Source organism: Parasteatoda tepidariorum, chromosome 3 (assembly GCF_043381705.1).
Source record: "Parasteatoda tepidariorum isolate YZ-2023 chromosome 3, CAS_Ptep_4.0, whole genome shotgun sequence".
Lineage (NCBI taxonomy): Eukaryota > Metazoa > Arthropoda > Arachnida > Araneae > Theridiidae > Parasteatoda > Parasteatoda tepidariorum.
Window position 1 is genome coordinate 65,973,791 of NC_092206.1, and position 19,516 is coordinate 65,993,306.

General features: G+C 27.7%; 1 protein-coding gene across 3 annotated transcripts in view; it reads left to right on the top strand.

Annotated features, from left to right (window-relative positions):
• LOC107454415 (uncharacterized) overlaps window positions 1-19,516 on the top strand; it is a 68,774-nt gene that overhangs the window by 16,618 nt on the left and 32,640 nt on the right. The window contains exon 1 of one of the 3 annotated variants that reach the window (XM_016071609.3): window positions 18,826-18,984. The exons of the other annotated variants lie outside the window; for them this stretch is intronic. The gene's annotated coding sequence lies outside the window, so the exon portion shown is untranslated. Of the gene's footprint in view, window positions 1-18,825; window positions 18,985-19,516 lie in introns of those variants that run through there. 3 annotated transcript variants of the gene reach the window in all.

Below are 19,516 nucleotides of genomic sequence, written 5' to 3' on the forward strand. Positions count from 1 at the left end.
GAATATTCTTTTCTTCTGACCGAAAACTAAATTAATACTAAAAATATTTCCTAATAAGAGTAAACTAAATATCTGTATGATATGTATATTCAATTTTTTATTTCAAATTCTTGAAAACGGCATATGTAAACTAAAAAAAATTTATTTAATTTAGTTTAATTAGTTATTTGTATAAATTATTTTATTAAGGTTATTTATTAAGGTATAAAAGAAGGACTATGAAAGAAGGATTATTTTTTATCTTTAAATTTCATTTCTTGTCTTCTAACTTCAACCAATGTATTATTAAATTATCGACCAATGTAATATTAAATGAAATTTCTTCTGTTCATTTATTTGTTATTCGGATTTAAATTTAAATTTTTTGAGCACAGAACAATAAGATTTGAACTCTCAAATTAAATAACTCATTGCCATAGCTGTCATCTTACATTCGATCAATTTCTTAGCTTTCTCGCCTTTTTTTCTGTTATTTTCTACTGTCCCTGCGAAATCAATTGAAGAATGGCAGAAAAAGAAAAATGTGGTTTGCTATGCTTAATTTACTAAACGAAGTAATTTACTTTTAATCGAATTTCAAAATGAGTTACTATGTTTATCAAGAGATGATGACAACTGGAGAAAAATTTACTAATCACTGTTTTCTGCTACTTCAAACCATTTCAATTGAAATATTTGTAGGGGCAATCAGGAGTTAAATGTTCGCAGCGCCATCTGTTAACGATTTTTTAAAATTATTTCAAAACTGATAATTAAATAAACAAGTTTCCTAAGCAGAAAGCAGCAAACGGTATTTTTTATATATCCTCGTGTCATTTTTTAATAAATTTTTCAAACTGTCGGTTAAGAAACACAAAAAAATAACTTGTTTCAGAAATAAAGTGATTCAAACATAATTTATTACAGGGAAAATATTGAAAAATTTGTCTTGGCAATTTTCTCCGTTTTAAGTTATTCTCTTTTTATTTAAATATAAAACTATTCCGAGGACACTTGTTTAATTTTTTAAAATTTTGGCTGTTTATGTAAAATAAAAAAGCGTATTAAAAGAGTATATGAATTAAAAATGTGTATTATTATTTTCATGTAAAATAAACATTATTCAACTTATTAAGCGATTCGTTTTATTATATTATTGTAAACCAAATGACATGCAACAAAGGCGCATCTTCCCCCCAAAAATTGTATTTATTCTTCCATTATATATTTTTCATCGTTTTATTTATTTTGGATTCCCTTTTTATTTCGAGATATGTAGAAATTGTTCCAGAGAAAAACACAAAAATGTTTTTAACGCCCTAACCAATGTTGCGGGTGTGACATGTACACAAACTGAATTGGCCATCAGTTCAAATATTTTAAAGCATACAAATACAAATCTGCAAGTTGAAAAAAATAATTTTTACTCGTTGCGGGTGTGACATGAAAAGAGCATTCATCTTTCTCTTTCAGTACGAAAACTCAAAATTCTGTGAATTATAACAACTGCGTGAACTGTTTTTTTTTTATATCAGACAATAATATTTAAATAATTAAACAAGTAATCTATGAAAAAGTTAAATTACTTTCTCAATTCTTGTCTAAAGAAGTTTTCGTTGCGAGCGCGACTTGTATGACCACCGAAATAATGACACATATAAATATTCGCAAAGCACATTTTTTTTAAAATTAATATATTAATGAATGATACAGTAATTCTATAAAAAGGTATAAATATTAATTTTCTTTACTTCTTTTTCTGCTGTTGTCGCTGTAATTGTTTTTCCTTTTCTTTTGCCAAGTGTTTGCTTTTGTCTCTTCACCTCTCTTTTATAGATATTTTGCATATTTAAGGGGTTTTTCTTTAATCTTTTTCCAAGGATTTCGTGACAGTTCAGTGCCATTCTCTCTTCTGAAAAAGAAATTAATATATAAATTGATTAAATATAGCACTAAATGTTCAAAAAATCATATTTAATAATTTGTAAATAATTTAATATTTTAATATTAGAAAAAGTTAAATGTTAAATTTCGCTTAGTTTCAAACTCAATATCTATATATTTAATGCTAACTATATAAACACTTAAATAGCAGTTTCAATGATCCTATTTTTTCTTATTCCTTCCTTTTGCTTAAGTTAAGTAAACATAGAAAAGAAATCTGTTGATAATATCATATTTATTTTAAAAAAAAAAATGCTATAAAATAAAATTATACATGTATATTTAAAAACAAAATTTTTTTAAAAAACTTTTTTTCAATAGAATTTTTATTTTTTGACTAATTTATTAATTCATATTATTTACAAAAATGTTACAATAAAGGAGTAACCTTAACTTTTCTAGAAACAAATCATTGATAATAAATAGCAATTTTAATTTTTTTTTGGTATTACAATTCTATCATGAAAAAAATAAAATAAAAATTTAAATCCAGTTCTATTGTAATTTTTTAAAACCCAAAGTTGTTGATGTTTCTAAAAATTTGATTAACACAGATTCTTGTGTCATGAAAAAAGGCATTTGAAGATAAGGCGAATTTGAAAGTTTATATTTTCGAAATTATTCAATCGCAAAATGTTGTGGTTGCTTCTAATGATATTTGGACAAGACAAGCTCACCAGCCATTTTATCTTGGAAATTAAATCAGGAATGAGCACCTTTTGCTTGACACGAAAGCACCTCTTGGGTAAAGCTGCGTCTTAGCCTTTGGATCCGATTTGCCAATTCAGCAGGCTTTAACGAACGGCAAGCTCTCTTGTTTAGCATTTCCTTAAATAAAAGGAAGCTAGATTCTTGACATCGCTTTAGTTCAGGTAAAATTTTTTAAAACAAATAGAAGCTGGTATTATAAAAAAAAAAGAAGAGAAAGTCGTTAAAGGTCGCTGGATTGTAAATTAACCCTCCGTATACAAGGCAGCTCCAAAAGGGGAAGGAAGCTTTCTCTATTGCTCAGCAACCAAACTCAGAACTTTCGATTTCACAGATTCAATCGCAAAATGGAAGAAAATCTATAAAAGTTGAGGCGGTCACAAGAGTTTATTGAAAAATAATATTCTTAAATGCCACGATTATGCTCAATTTGTATGCGCAAATTTAACAACATAAGCTTTCATAATGCACTCAGGACATTCCATTGAATAAAAGAGCACTAGTCACGAACCTTTAAACTGATAATTGCAATTAGTTTAATGCATCACTTGTTTATGAGGAGAACATAATGTAGTTCGTCAAAAAGTGTTCTATTTTGTTGATGGAATTTGTAAGTGAATTTTTTTAGGATCATTTTGGGATGATTCGCATTTATTAAGGTTTCGTGTATTTAAAAAAAAAAAGCCAATTAAAAAGTCATTGATTCATGTTTCAAAAAGGTACTGTTTTAAGAACCAAATCTCATGGCACGAATTTTTTTTCCACGCTTTTTCAATTTCGCTGCTAAAAAAATAATTTACTTTAGAAAAATTCAATTCAATTAAGAAAAAGGGTAATTTTAATTTTGAATATATTTGTTTTAATTTTGCAGTTATACAAAGAAAACTCCTTGGGCTTCATGCTCAGTTAATTTGCAAGAACAAAGAGAATAAGACGTTTAAAACTGGAAGAATGAATGCAGATTAAAAAATCAACTATACCCTCCTCTTTTTTAAAAAAATATCGTTTCAGATTTTTATTAAATCAATGTAGTTATGTTTAATTGATACTTATAAATTTTAACATCAGTTTTCTCTAAAAAGAAAACTTTTTAATTTTGCAAGGAAAATTGTTATTTAGTAAAATTATAATTTTAAGAAAAATAGCAAAATATATTTTAATAATATTATTCTTTTGCACGCATCATTTGCTTCATAATTTAAACACTTAAGCTCAACTTTGCTAAAACATTTATATTGTTTAGATCGACTTACAGAAAGTTGGTTGAAATAACATTTTAAATTGCAAATTTTGAAATTTGAAACTTCGAAATTTTAAATGCGTTATTAATAAATAACAATAAGTAATAATAATATTAAGAAAAATAAAAAAAATTATTTTAATAACTGTTTTATTAATAATTGCTTGTCAACAGTAATAATTATGATATTATTGCTGTTCAGATTGAGTTCTAAAAAAGTAACATTTTGAAATATCAAATTTGAAGTTTTAAATTTTAAAATTTTTTAACGCGTTATTAATAAAGAGCAATAAATAAATAATTTCAAGTAATAATAATAAAAATATTTTAATAATAATATTCTTTTACACCAACATATTTATATTACAACATATTTTACATCAATATATTTTATGATTTAAACATTTAAAATTAATTTTGCTTTAACAGTTTTACAGTTTAGATCAAGTTATAGAAAAAAGTCCGTTAAAATAGTAACATTTTAAAATTGTAATTTAAAATTTTAAAACTTTGAATTTTTATCTGCGTTGTTAATGAAGAACTATAAATATTTCGTGTTACTATTTTAATTCCATTCATACAAATTAGAAAAGGTTTATTGTGTACAAGGATTCGAAGTCCTATAAAGATCGCATCGGCAATCTTCCCAAATGGTTGATAATAACTTTTATCTTTTTTTTTCCTCAATAGCTTAAATTGTTCAAGTAAAATATTTACCAAAAATCTCGATTGAACGAAAATAAATATCCTGATTATTTTCGCTCACGCCTTTAAATTCTTTCTTTCGAAAATTTGCTTTTTACTCGGTTACCATACTTTCAAAAAAATATTTCAAATTAATCCAGATCTGTTGTCATTATATTTTTTTGTGAATTTAATCACGCATTGATTGCTTTGTTTACTAAACAGGTTTACTCAATGAAATACAAAAATGCACCTCTTTCTATAAGTTCGTTTACTTTTAATGTTTTTTTGTTTAAGAGTTTATAGGACAAAAGTATAAAAATCAATCCTAATTTGACTTTAATTTTTTTTTGCAATACTAATTACACATCTAATAGGCTTTACTTTACTTGAATTAATTGAATACATGCATAAATTTTGGAGGAATTATAGAGTCGAATGACTTTATCGGAAGACAAAATTACTTATTAATGACTTTGTTTACAAAGTCATTAATAGGTAATTTTTAATAATTTCGTACTGATTACAGCTAAATATGTCGGCACTTTCTTTCTTTTAAAGATCACGTCACCTGATTTATTTGTCCATGTAGCATGGTGGAATTTGTTGTCACGTTGTGAGATATTTATATCAAATTTTTATTTTACAAAGCTTAACGGAGATGTAATGGATAATGTAAGGAATATCCTAAATATAATGAATAGTAAATATAATGAATAATAAATATAATGCATATAATGAAATATATGCAAGATTTGACAGAAATGTAAGATGGCACAAATAGTACTGGGTAACAAATTTTTCCTTGCATTTATGAAAGTACTTGTTATTGTCTGATTCGAGAGTGGGGATTTCAAATTTGAAACTAGTTTTGCTCCAGAAGATACAGAATTTCTTTTAAATGGTACTTTTAGTATATTTTTTGTCACTATGTATAAGTTTAAAAATTTTATTTATAACAGTGGTTGCTGAATGTTGCTACAAACTTCCAGGGATATTAGGGCACATTATCTGGTTTAAAATGATGATTATTTAGGATTGTTGTAATACACCGCTAGGGGCGCTTCATTGTTATGAGTTGTTTTTTTGTGTACTTCTGAACAGGTCATAATTCGGAAGCCCCTTATCCACGCTCGATAACATTTTTGGGCATGATTTCCTATGCAATTTTAATCCTGATGTTGTGTCCCCTAGATGATAACTTCCCTAGAAGTTTGTCGAGCATTTACGCAACCCCCTGTTATATATAACATTTTTAAACTTGCACATATCGACAAAAATAGACTAAAAATGTCATTTATAATATCATTAAATGTCATAAATGACAGAGTACAGATTTGAAATCATTGATACAATAATCATAAATTATGACCATTTGGTGCCATAAGCTTGTCTTATTATATACAAATTTATCGACATTTTTGACTTAATAATGATTTATAACTAAATTTCTAATAAGATCAATTTTTCGAGACTATTCGGAGTTTCTTGCAAATATCATTACAAAATAAAAATCACTAATGATAATAATAAAAAAAAATGGTAGTCTTTAATAGAACTGGGGAACAATTTTGTTTTTCTACTGCGTGAGATTTTTTTTTTTTTAAACAGATCTTAGATACTTTTATATCGATGGCTTCAAATCTTCAATCGGTTTCTCTCTCCAGGCTACAGTTTTTTCAGATGACTTTTTTAGTTTATTTTTTGACGAAATGCATAAATTTAAAAACGTTATAGATAATAGGGGTCGCGTAAAAGTTTCGACAAACTTTTATGAGATTTCTTCACATCATTAGAATTAAAATTGCATTGAAACCTATGGCTGGAAATGTCATCATATGGGCGCTTCCATATTTTGACCTGTTTAGAAACGAATGTAAAAACAGTTCATAATAGGTAAGCACCTGACATTTCTTGGCATGTGTTTCTAAGCAGTTTTAATCCTGATGATGTACCGTAACTCCCGTAAAAGTTTGCCACAACATTTATGCAACCCTCTGGTTTTTACATTTCAATAAAAAATAGACTGAAAATGTCATTAAACTCGGCTTCTTTTTGAATCTTGGCGAGAGAAACCAGTTGCAGATTTGAAATCAGGGATACAAAAGTATCTAAGATTTGTTAAAAAGTCTTATGCAACAGAAAAGAAAAAAAATCCTCTGTATAATTGCTAAAATTCAACCATTTCAAATTACATATTTGCAACACAAAATTCAAATAAAGGGATCATAAACCTAGGCTAACTATGGAATTTTTTTTAATTAGATAATTTTTAAGGAGATTAAGAGCAAAATATTAGTCGATAAATAAATAACAATATTAAACTGAGTTTCCATTGTTGTTAATTAATAATATTTATGAGAAATACGTATAAAGAAATTAAATAACCACTAAAAATGGCTGTATGAAATAAAAACAATGAATTTTATAATTAATTATTCATTTGTTTAAAAACTGCAGTTTCCAGTTCCTAATTAAAACATAAAAACATTCTTATTGGGAGTTTTAGGAACAAAACATTTCAGGACTAAGTAATTATTGTGGATATTATTTTTAATAGCTCATTATTTACGTTTGTGGATTTATAAAAGATTTAAATTAGATCCGATGTTTCAGTAAAGCAAAGGAGCTTCTAAAATATTTATTTTTCTCCAGACATGGATATTATTTTGGTAATTCACATTTTAATGCATGCTTTCCTTATATTTCATCATACTTTTATCTTAATTAAGAGAAAAATATTAATATATGAAGAAATATACGTATCTGTCTAACTTTAAAATTTTATAAATTTTAAAGATTTCACATTAAGGTAATGGCTAAGATAATGAACTAAAAGCTAACGGCAAAAGATATTGAGCAAACAAATGTAAATTATGAACAGAATGCTTTTAGATAAGAAAGTGCTCAAGATAAAGCAACATCCGAAAGAAATAAAACGACTGAAATTGAACTCAATATCTGAATTTGAATACAATTATTGTGAATTGATCTCAGAGACCTGTTTGTGTCTTAGTTTCAGCGAAGTATCTAATGCTCTTTCGTTTAATGAAATAACGTTTTAAAGCGAATAGGATGTTGTTTTTTTAAATTGTTGATAGCTCGTAATATTTATACATAACTGAAAAGTTAACAATTATTAATATCAGTTGAATACATCGCAGTCAGAAACCTGCTTTTGTCTTAATTTAAGCGACGTAGCTAAGGTTCTTTCGTTTTGTGAAATAACGTTTTAAAACGAGTGTGTTATTTTTTTTAGCTGTTTTTAGTTTGTTAAAAGTAAAAGTTGATAGTTATTAATATTAGTTGATTACATTGATGTCAGATACTTGCTTCTGACTTAATTTAAGCAATGTAAGAAAGGCTTTTTCGTTTTATGAAAAAACTTTTTAAAGCAAATAATACATTATTTTTAACTGTTGCTAATTCTTAATAATACAGAAAAGCTGAGTTTTGCCTATCTCAATCAAAGCTATGAAAACTGAAGGAAAAAACCATAGGACGAAAAGCAATCATTTTTTCCCTTTTTTGACAAAGAAAAGCTTTTAAAATATATTTTTTAAATATTTGAAAAGTTACTCTGCTGCATCGTTTTTTCTCATAACACATGCAGAATTTAAAAACTAATAATTTGCTTTAATTTTCATCTATGTGTTAAAATCTCCCTAAATAAGAGAATCTTAAAACAGATTATTAATTTTTTAAAAATAGAAATTATTGATTTGTTTTAAAGTCCAGTCAGTTGCTTTAAGAAATATTGCTTCTTTAATTCAAAAGTGAAGTTTGGCTTCAAGTTAAAGGCCATCAAACTTTCCTTTTGTCTCTATTCTTTTATTTTCCTTGGCATTAAACACTCTTAATTAAATTACCATTTTATTCCATATCTCAAGAGGTGAAATAAAGATATACTTCAAACTTAATAAAGCTTGGTCTTTATTTTATTTTGAAAATCAAATTCCCCATTCCATAAACGTGACTGGAAAACCATACTCTTTCGTTAACCCATTAATGCATATCATCTCTTTATAGAAAACATTCTGAAAAGTCACCGAAAGTTAAAATAATGCATTTTTCTGGCATAAATAATTTTAAATGTTTATTTCTTCTTAAAACTTTATCTTTGGTAGCACGCATAAAATATTTAGCTCATAATATAACCATGATTAAAGAGAAATAAAAGAAAATTTTTTCATGACCCAATTTCCTGTATATTGTAATAGAAAAATATATTTAGCTTTATTTTAATAACAAGAAATAAGTATAGGAATAAATAATATTACGAGAAGCGTTTCTATTCATAACGCATTATACTAGTGTTGAAAAAAGTGTGCAGTGTGCTAAAAAAAAAAAAAAAAAAAAAAAAAANAAAAAAACAAAAAAAAAAAAAAAAAAAAAAAAAAAACTTTTGATCATGCACAGAGTTAAAACACAAACAGGTAAAATTACCGTACTATAATAAATAACATTTATGTTAAAAAAAACTATATTTCAGGTAATGGATATACGGTATTTAAGCCATTCATTTGGTATCATTTTCCTTCATACGGTGACGGCTTGTCGGAAAGTCTGGTTTTCAAAATTACAGTTTTCATTACCACACATTTAATCAATGGTTTTTAAGCCACGTACTAAGATATTAATATTTTATTTTATATTTTGTAACCATGCTTGAACAGCCGATCCAATTTTCGGGTTTACGACAACTAATGTTCAACTCTGTAGCCTTGTAATTTTCAACCCGATCCAGAAGAAAAGGGAGCTCCTGGATCAAGTATTGGGAGAAATTTGCCTTCGTGGAGGACTTTTGGATGGAACTAACCCGCATTTGCGTTACATTAAGAGGAAGACCACGAGAATCTTTAGCCTGAAAGCAAAGGGTCTCTAACCCATGATCCGTCTACCACTGAGGATGTTTCATGTCAGCACTGTGGTCGGTGCAAGCCAGATGTGGATTCGTATCTATCAGCCAACGCTTGGATTTGAACCCAGTTCACATGATTGGAAGGCGAACGCTTTATCCCCTCAGCCATCGCGGCTCAAGATATCAGTATTTTTTATTCTTACTTAATAACCGTCGTTGAACAGTCGACCCAATTTTGGGTTAACGACAACTGATGTTCAACTCCATAGCCTTGCAATTTTGAGTCAATCCCGAAGACAAGGAAACTCCTGGATCAGTACCCCCCAGAGGTATGATTTTTTATGGGAACATCGAGGACTCTGTGGCTAGACAGATTTAACGTGCATCAGTCACCATTTTACTACACTGGGAGTCTTCGGCTGTCGGGGATCGAACACACGCCCTCTTGTGTATGGGGCCAGTGCACTACCAACCAGGCTATTCCGGCCCTAAGATATCAGTATTTAATAATTTTCTTTTATGACCGTCATTGAACAGACGACACAAATTTTTTTGCTACTACTAATGTTCAACTCTGTAGCCTTGTAATTTTGAACCCAATCCAGAAGACAAGCGAACTCCCGGATCGAGTGTTGGGAGAAATATACCTTCGTAAAGGACTTTTTGATGGAGCTAACCAGCATCTGCGTTGTAAGAAGAGGAAGATCACGTGAACCTCCCACGGATAGCCTGACGGCAAGGGGACTCTAACCCATGCTCCGTCTACCACTGAGGATATTTCACGTTAGCACTGTGATCAGTGCAAGCCGGATGGGAATCCGTATCGACTGGGATCCGAACTCATTGGAAGGTGAATGTTCTATCCCCTGAGCCATCGCGGTTCAAGATATCAATATTGACCAAATTTTACAATATTCACCTAAGTTTATCATAAGTCATATCATAAAGCATAATAAAATCATATTTTATTTTTAATTTGATAATATTTTATTTTTAATCTTTACCTAAACACTTCAGTAAAAGTTACCAAGTTATTAATGTTTCCATAAAACCAGAACCACGTAAAATTTTACAAAATTTTGATAGTTTTGAGTATATTTTTTTCTCAGTGTGATCAGATTTTCAAATACTAGCACTCAATCGTAATGGTTCAAGGACCTATCCAAAAATATTCCAATAGATTAGTGGAGAACATATATTAAGTAACTTAGTCAGACACAAGGTTCGGCATTCCGATCATTAAGATTGAGTCCTAATACAAGAAAATCTACACATCCGATCAAAAGTTATTCAGGGAGTTCCTTTTTTTCGCTCACCTTTAAAACATAAACACATTACAAATAAAAAATCAATTTAATTATATTTCAAAAATTTAACTTTATTGCCAAGTGATACTATAAGTATTTTTTGTAAAATTATTTTAACCAGTTTTACACCCATAATAAACAAAAATCTGCTTAAAATTATACGTATTAATAACACAACTCCATGAATATGAAAAGAAACTCTAATATATTAGATGTTGTTTATAAATATTGCTTGATCAAGATTATAAATTAAAAAATACGAATGAAGAATAATTTATTTCAAAAATTCAATAATCACCAATATTTTTCGTTGGATATTGAAATGTGATGAGTTTTCTGATATAAATTGCGAATATTGATAAAATATCAATTTAATTCATAATAATTCATAAGAAAATTGCGCTAAGATGTGTTTTCTTTTATAGTGTTAATTATAGTTATTGCCTTATATAAATTCTTGCAAAAATGAATAGATCTAATGTCCAGAGTTTTCGAAAGTTATATAATTTTTAAAAAACAAATTAATGGAAAAATGGATGTAATATAATTAACTTGTTCAAAAGTGAAAATTAATTGACCTTTAGATGAATTCTCAAAATGAGAGATTTTTTATGCAAAAAGTTCTAGAATTACTTCGGATAAATGTGAAATTATTAGAGACGTAGTTTTATTTTTGCAATTGTTATATATTTTTTAAAACTGACGTTTAAAATTGAGTGGTCAAAAATTAAAATCGGTAATCTGATTTTTAGTCAAAACGTTAAAAATGTAAGAGTTTTCATAACAAAAATTGTAATACGAAACGTATTAGTATTGTTTGAAATATAAACCTTTTGCATCAATTTCACGTTTGCAAAAATTTGATAATTAATCGAGGAATGGATGTACGATAGTTAAGTAGACTAGATGCAAAATCTGAAAACTTATGCATAAATTTGGGAGAATTTTTATGACTGGTCATAAAAAAAGGGAGAATTTTATATCGAAACATGGTAGTTTGATGTCAAATTATAATTGAATTAAATTATATAATTTAACAAAGCTTTTTAACATAAACTTACTTTGTTGGACTTATTGAAGAAATTTAAAGAGATTAGACCAATGAAAAATAACCATAATGAAACCGAAGAAAAAAACGGAATAGGATTTTATAACTTTTCTGAACACTTTCTAAAACGCAGCTGTGATGTTTTGCCCACATAAAAAATTATGCTCTAAGAAACTATGTCGCCATTTAAACCCTAATCAATAATATCCACTATTAAAAGTTCTTAATTTAAATTGACAATATACTTTTAAGAAAATGTTATGAAGATTTGTAAGTTTATCGATCAAATAAACTTTTCTTCATAAGAAATGGAAATTCAAAAAAGTCTTTTGAATGTAAAAACTGCCTTTATTTTTCAAAACTTGGAATAAAATAAAGTTCTTTTAAATTTATTATAATGCATATTAACTTACTTTTCTTTAAAAAAAACTCCTCATTACTTTGGTGCTACAGCCCTTTCAGAGCCATAGCCTTATTCAAGTTTTTAGACCATTCTTTTCTATTGTCACAATTATAGTTAATTTTTAGTAATTTCAGGTTCTTTTACATATTTTCGACTGTTTCAGAAGTAAATAAATCATAATTTTTGCCTTTTAATTGTCATGCTTCTCTTTAGGAATTATATGATTAATTGTTCTCGCGCTTTCAGATTATAATTTAAAAATCTTTTTTTACAGACATTTTCAATCAATTCCAGTTGTTGCATTTGATAGCACATTCATTCAATAAATTTAATTCATGAATTCTTTGATAAGATTAAATTAAATTAGAATCAAATCAAAATAAATGGAATTTAAACTTGTCTCTTTTAATGTTTCGATTTTGAAAGATAAAAGTGGTAATTCTGCTGGTAGGGAAAAGAACATCTTCTTTTCAAATTTGAAAGTTCTTTAATTGGAGTACAATTTATAGAATTTTTTTCTGTTATTATGGCAGGTTACGAGCTTTCTGTTTTCTCTAGTCTCTGCTTCTAATTTTTATTCCTTATTTCAATAAAGAATTACTGATTAAGTTCAAATAATTTATTTTCAATTGAACTCAACACTAGGATTTTTATTTAATTATAATATTAATTGAAAGGTTTAAAAATGTCTTTGAAAAATCAGAAATTAAGTTTTTATAATAAAGATTAATCGAGCCAGTGGATTTTTTCAAGTTTATAAGAAAATCAAGCCTAAAAATAATTTAAAATAAAGCTATTTTGTGTGCGTTTTGATTTTTTAAATACCTTGTAGCTTAACGAATTAGTATTACTGTCCGCCAGTTAACAGTTAAAAATAAATCTTAGTTTACCAAGTTTGAACACATGAAAATTCTTCATAACTGACTTCACATATTTGATTTTTTTTTCTGAAAAATTATTGATGCTGTTCTGGGAGTAAACATTATAAAAAAAGGAACAATTTGATAGAAAAGTATTCAACACTCATATTTGTTTTAGTCTGCCAAGTAAAAATTAATATATAAACTTAGTAGTACACTGTAAAAAATTCCGATTGAATAACAGTATAAAGAACCGACACTTTGCATACATGATCCGCAAATTCATTTTACCGTAAAAAATTATACCGTAATTTTTACAGAAATATTTATTTAATTAGAGTAATTCAGTGATTTTACGGTAATTATAACTGTAAAAATTACGGGCTATCAGATATTTGTTCCGTAACATGTTCCGGTAAAAATGACTTTTACTGTAAAATCTATCTTTACTCTGAGAGCCGGTATTTTTTTTACCGTAATTCGATCCGGAATTTTTTACAGTGTATATAAAAGTGAATGAAAATTTTCTCACAAATTATTTGTAGAATTAATATAAAAGAAAGTATATTCTAGAGTCTAGAATGTGAGCAGAGGGCAGATGTTTGAATCTAGACATTTATATTGATTTTTCCCTTCATATGGTAACGGCTTTCCGGAAATATTGGCTTTCTAACTTATAGTTCTTTTTGCCACTCATTTAGTCAAAAAAACATATGCCTCGTCATATAAATTTTCTTCAAAAAAAGTTTTTTTTTTAAAATTTTAATAATTTTTCCATTATAAGTTTATGAAAACCGTTAGTCCAATTTAGGAAATTGTATAAATGCACGTACTTTTAATATGTATTTGTACAGATATATAGCCATTATTCTTAAAATTTGTCTATATTTTAATGCATTGTTTAATTAATTAAAATTTTGGAGAAAACTTCACTTCTATGATTTGTGCATTGGCAAATGAAAATGCTTCACACTTATATAATATTTTATATGGTTTTATGAATATAAAACTGTTAGATCAAATGCTACTAATAGAATTCATCCATTGCCCTTCCTTGAATGATTTTACTGCAACTAAATTCTTTATTTCGAAAGTGCTTTCGATACAGTTTGGCTTCTTCGTCCAAAAAACTTTACTAATTGACAATCCCTGCGGGGTAGTGTCTAAAAAAGGAAAGGTGGTTTTGGAAAACTAATTCTTCTTTGTAATTAAGAGAACGACACATGGAGGAGATGACGAAGCTCTACAGAACTTTGACTTTATTGCGGAAAGGAAGGATTTGCCACGTTGGTTTAGGTAGGAGCGTTTTTATTGAAATTAATGGCTCAACAGACCTTTGGAAATAAGTCTGGGTCAATTAATTAGTATTCACCTTGCTTGAAATGAATACAGTTGGAAGACGTTGATTATAAATGTGCAGCTAATTTCCAGCGCATCGCAAAATTATTTTATTGAAAGATAACAGTTTCATTATCTGTAGTGCTGAACGTAAAGTATTAGTAAAATATGTGTAAATTATACTACGTAGAAATGCTCATAAATATAACGTCCAAAAAATAATTTGAAAACGAGATGAGATTTTCAAAATATGTAATTACTGTAGCGTGCATGGATTAATAATCGAATATGTGTTTTAAAAAAGATTTAACTAATTTTTCATAAGTATAGTGCCTAATTAGTTAATTTGATTCAAAGCTAGCAATTTAAAAATCAGTAATGATGGGGAAAGCATAGATTATTTATCAAATATGTGTAATACATAAGACGCAAATAATTTTTATAAGTATCGAGTCTAACAATTTATTTGATTTATAGATGACAATCTCAAAATCTGCAATGTTGTAGAAAGCATAGGCTGTTACTCAAATATGTGCGATACATAAAAGGGCAAATAATGTTTCATAAATACAGTGCCTAGTAAATTATTTAATTCAAATGCGAAAATTTCAAAATCTGAAATGTTGTAGTAAGCACAGATTATTACTGAAATATGTGTGTTACATAAGTTTCAAATAATTTTCCATAAATACATAGCCTATTAAATAATTTAATTAAAAGATGACAATCTCAAAATCTGCAATGTTGTCGTAAGCATAGGCTATTACTCAAATATGTGGGATATATATGATGCAAATAATGTTTCATAAATATAGTGCCTAGTAAATTATTTAATTCAAATATCGAAATTTCAAAATCTGCAATGTTGTAGAAACCATAGATCGTTACCCAATAAGTGTGCTACATAAGACGCAAAAAATTTTTTATAAATAAATTGCCTAATAACTAATTCGAATTAAAGATGACAATTTCAAAACCTGAAGTGTTGTAGCAAGCATAGATTACTAATCAAATATGTGTGTAACATAAGTTGCAAATAATTTTCCATAAATATAGTGCTTACCAAATAATTTCATTTCAAGATGACATTTTCGAAATCTGCAGTGCTGTAGAAAACATAGACTAGTACTCAAATATATGTGTAACATAAGATGCAAATAATTTTTCATAAATACAGTGCCTAATAAATTATTTAATTCAAAGATGACAATTTCAAAATCTGCTATGTAGTAAATAGCATCAATCATTTATAAAATGTGTGTGTTACATAAGAGGCAAATAATCTTTCGTAAATACAGTACCTAATGACTAATTTGATTCAAAAATAGCAATTTCGGAAAAGCTATGTCGTAGAAAGCATAAATTATTAATAAAATATGTATGAGGCAAAAAAATGTAACAATTTTGATTCAGAGGATGAGTTTTAATTCAATGCAGATGTAGTAGATTATAAAGCAGTAATGTTGTAGATTATAAATCACTAAAGGATTAACCCCTTTGTACATGCTCTGATTAAATTAATGAAAAATTATGATAAGTGTAAATATATTTTAAGTGTTTAATTAAAACAAAAAATAACAGAGTTTTAAAGTAAGATAGACGATCTAGATTTTGATAATATATATTTTATAAATATATTTCTTTTTGCAAACAGAGTAATAAAAAGTATTGCTTTTTTTATCTTTTTATTTCTTTAATTTCTTACTTGCAAAATTTTAGACAAAAAAGAAGAAAGCTCAGAAAGAGTTTCATGGAAAAAACATGAAGTTTTTTTCCTAGTCAGTTTTATGCTACAGGCTTTCCTGCTATCTATTAAAACCTACGAACTATGGAAATATGAACTAAATGCTCACTCTTCTCGTGTTTTTTCTTCTCTTTAAGTCTAGAAATTGTAAGTTCAACTAAAGTTCTAAGTAAGAGAATGAAGTTCTACAGTTTGTCTTAAAATTTATTAGGTGGAATGAAGTATTTTCTGATTTCTTGGGAAAAGAGATAAAATAAAACTCTCATGTCGCCGGAAGTAAGCAGATGCTTAGTTTCTGCTGGTTGAGCTGGGACATTTGATCTGACCGATGGGAATTCCACTCTTAATCCTTTTTTTGCGTGGCTGAGAATTAAAGCTTTATGTTCGAGAATCAGAAGAAAAGAATTTGGCTTTTGTTACAAAGCATTTTGTTTGTTGATGCTAATATTATACAGTCTGAATAAGAACTTTCTTACCAAGTTTGACTTACAATTTTAGCTAATATAGAAAATATAAAGTTTTGTTTCTTGTGAACAAGCAACAAAACATCGTAATATTATCTATTATAGGTGGTATTCGCGTTAAAAATAGAATTCATTCACTCAGTATGCAACTGTTAATTGTTTTCTAATGCAAGAATGCTTTTATAGAATAAGAGAAGTAGGATTAGTTTACACTACCTACTGTTTTATTCGAAATTAATATTAGGCAGTTATCGTTTATTTTGAAATGTTATTCCGAAAGCAAAGTGCACAATATGTACTAGGAGAAAACAATTCCTGCAATAGTATCGTACTATATGGGAATGACAATTCTGGTAAAAAACATAATTCTGGTTAATAAAACCAAAATATATGGTATTTACTGCACTCGAGGTTGGTCCATTTTCTCTATCCATAACAATGCGTTTAGTTTATTCACTGGTAACCAAAAATCCCATAGCTTAGCAGCTTATATTAACACATTTTAAGCTACTAAATAATCATTTGAAACGTTAAATGGGTGAAACAGATCTTCCTCCTGAATTCCATGCTCCCGCTCTGTTTCAAGACTATGTATTCGCAAGGAACTAAAAATCTTAGTTAATTTTTTAAGAAATATATCCTTGAAACATTCGTGGCCTTAAAAGTTTTTCTGAATGTCCTAGAAGTGTTATTCAATTTTTGAAGCACCGTCGAAGTAAATAACTTGACTGAAAAATGAGTATTTCTTTACAATTATCATCAACACGCTTTTTTCAGATTTCTTAAGCATAGATGGTAGATCGAATAGAACATAGATCGTTGAAAAATAATGTAGAGTGCTAAAAAAAAGGGGATAACCTTGGGTAATCTTAGATCTAACGTTAGGATTATCACGTTCTATGACTCAATGATTTAAGGGGGGACCTCAAATATGTTACTTATTTAGTGCAGATGATTTTTAAGTTACAAACTCGGAAACAATAATGTACTTTCTCTAGGTAAATATACCTTTTTTTTTGGATGGATTCGGATTTTCGAGCCTCAGAATATAAGGGGTAACCGCTATCTGGGAATTATGGGGAAATTGCTTGGTCAGGACAGCTGTCCAAATCTTAGACCCCTTTAAAGCTAATTTTATTTTTTGCATATTTCGCCATAGCTCGAGAATTTTTTAAGCGAATATAAAATTCCTTCTACGCAATTATGCAATTTGTTTATTCTAAGATAATTCCGTTTAAAGAATATTTATCATTTTCTGCTATTTTATTTAATAATAATCTTAAACATTTTGAATTGTGAGGTGTAAAATTTTTACATCATTTTAATGAATGCAATTTTACACTGCAAAATATTCTTCCACGAAATCAGTAAAATAGTTTCTGAGAAATCGCATTTTATAAAACTCATGTTTTTAAAATCTGATTTCTCAAGAATTCGACAGATTCGCGCAAATTTTGTCTTTTTGTATCCAATATATATTTAAATTTGTATTCTTATTTCAAATCATTTCGTAAAAATAACTTTACCGATTCTTTTATCTATCATATCATTTTATTTTGTGTAAATTTTTGTGTTATTGAACACCAAAAATATGGCCAATTACTTTATGCCAAAATTAGGGAAAGGTGCTTCACTACCACGAACCAATTATCTGTGGTCTCTCACTACAGCTTTTTTGATATAAAGCATTTGCCATCACTGTTGGTTTTTAAGGTACACTAAAATGTTTTACAGTGGAGAGTTGTCGGAGTAAAATTATTTAATAATTTAAAGAGTTCTTGATATAATATAAAGTAATTAAAAAATCACGGACACTAAATTGTGTGATGGAGGGTCTTTTAGACTTATTCATAGACAACTCAGAGATTCATAAATCGAATTTGCTTTGTTAAACTACAAAGCATTTTGATGATTACTTTTTAAATTTTCAATCCAAATTTGGCGTTTTTTTTAAAAAAAGTATAATTTATAAAATTTGAATTTTTAAAACATTGTTTAAAAAAATGTGTTGAAATTTTTGTTTAAAAAGCCACACCAACATTTTTGTCTTTTTTTTTTGTTCTCTCATTCTTCATCTGATTACATAAAATAACATTATAAAGTCAATATTTGCATTCCTGTCATAGCTTTCATCTGAGGAGTTCAATTAATGATGTTTGAACAACTGTTTCATCAAAAAAATCCATTAATTAAACAAAGTATAAAAATAAAAACTGTATTTTTACGAACTCATAAAGACAATAAAAACACAAAAAGCTTCCTAAGGTATTTTAATTGTCTATTTTGATCTCGTTGAAAGTGTTTCTTTTATCTTTGTTTGACAACTTAAGCTTTAAAACTGGAGTCAAAAATAAATTTATTTACAACTGCTTTATTATTGCATCACTTGTTGAGTGTGCTAATGGTATGTAAACAATATATTTATTGCTTCCTTATACTTTGAGAAGTTTTTGTTTCTAATTTTGCAATGAGGCGTATATTAAAATGACTATTTAAATATTCTTGAGAGGTTGTAAAAAGATGTTAATTGATTTAAACTTTTAATGAAGCCAGGGCTGAAAAACGCTTGTAATCATTCTTGGAAACAAATTCACAAATGGCTTTTAAGGTTGCAATTAAAAAATCTGTAATTTAAAGCGAATTTTTTTTCAAAAATATTTTATTGTAATTTGTAACATCAATATTGTTTTTTTCCCGTAAAGTCACAGCATTTTGAAATTTATAATTCTGCATTAGATATCAAAACTAAACTTTTGAAATAGGTAGGTAGCAAAACTATGTTGCTTGTATGTATAAAAGAGAATCTCACATTATTTTAAGGCACCAAAAACTGGAACACATGAAAACATTAAAGCAAGAATCGAAAATTGAGGAAAAACGATCAAATAAATGACGAAAAAATATAAAAATACCCCGTATAAATATGACTTCGAACG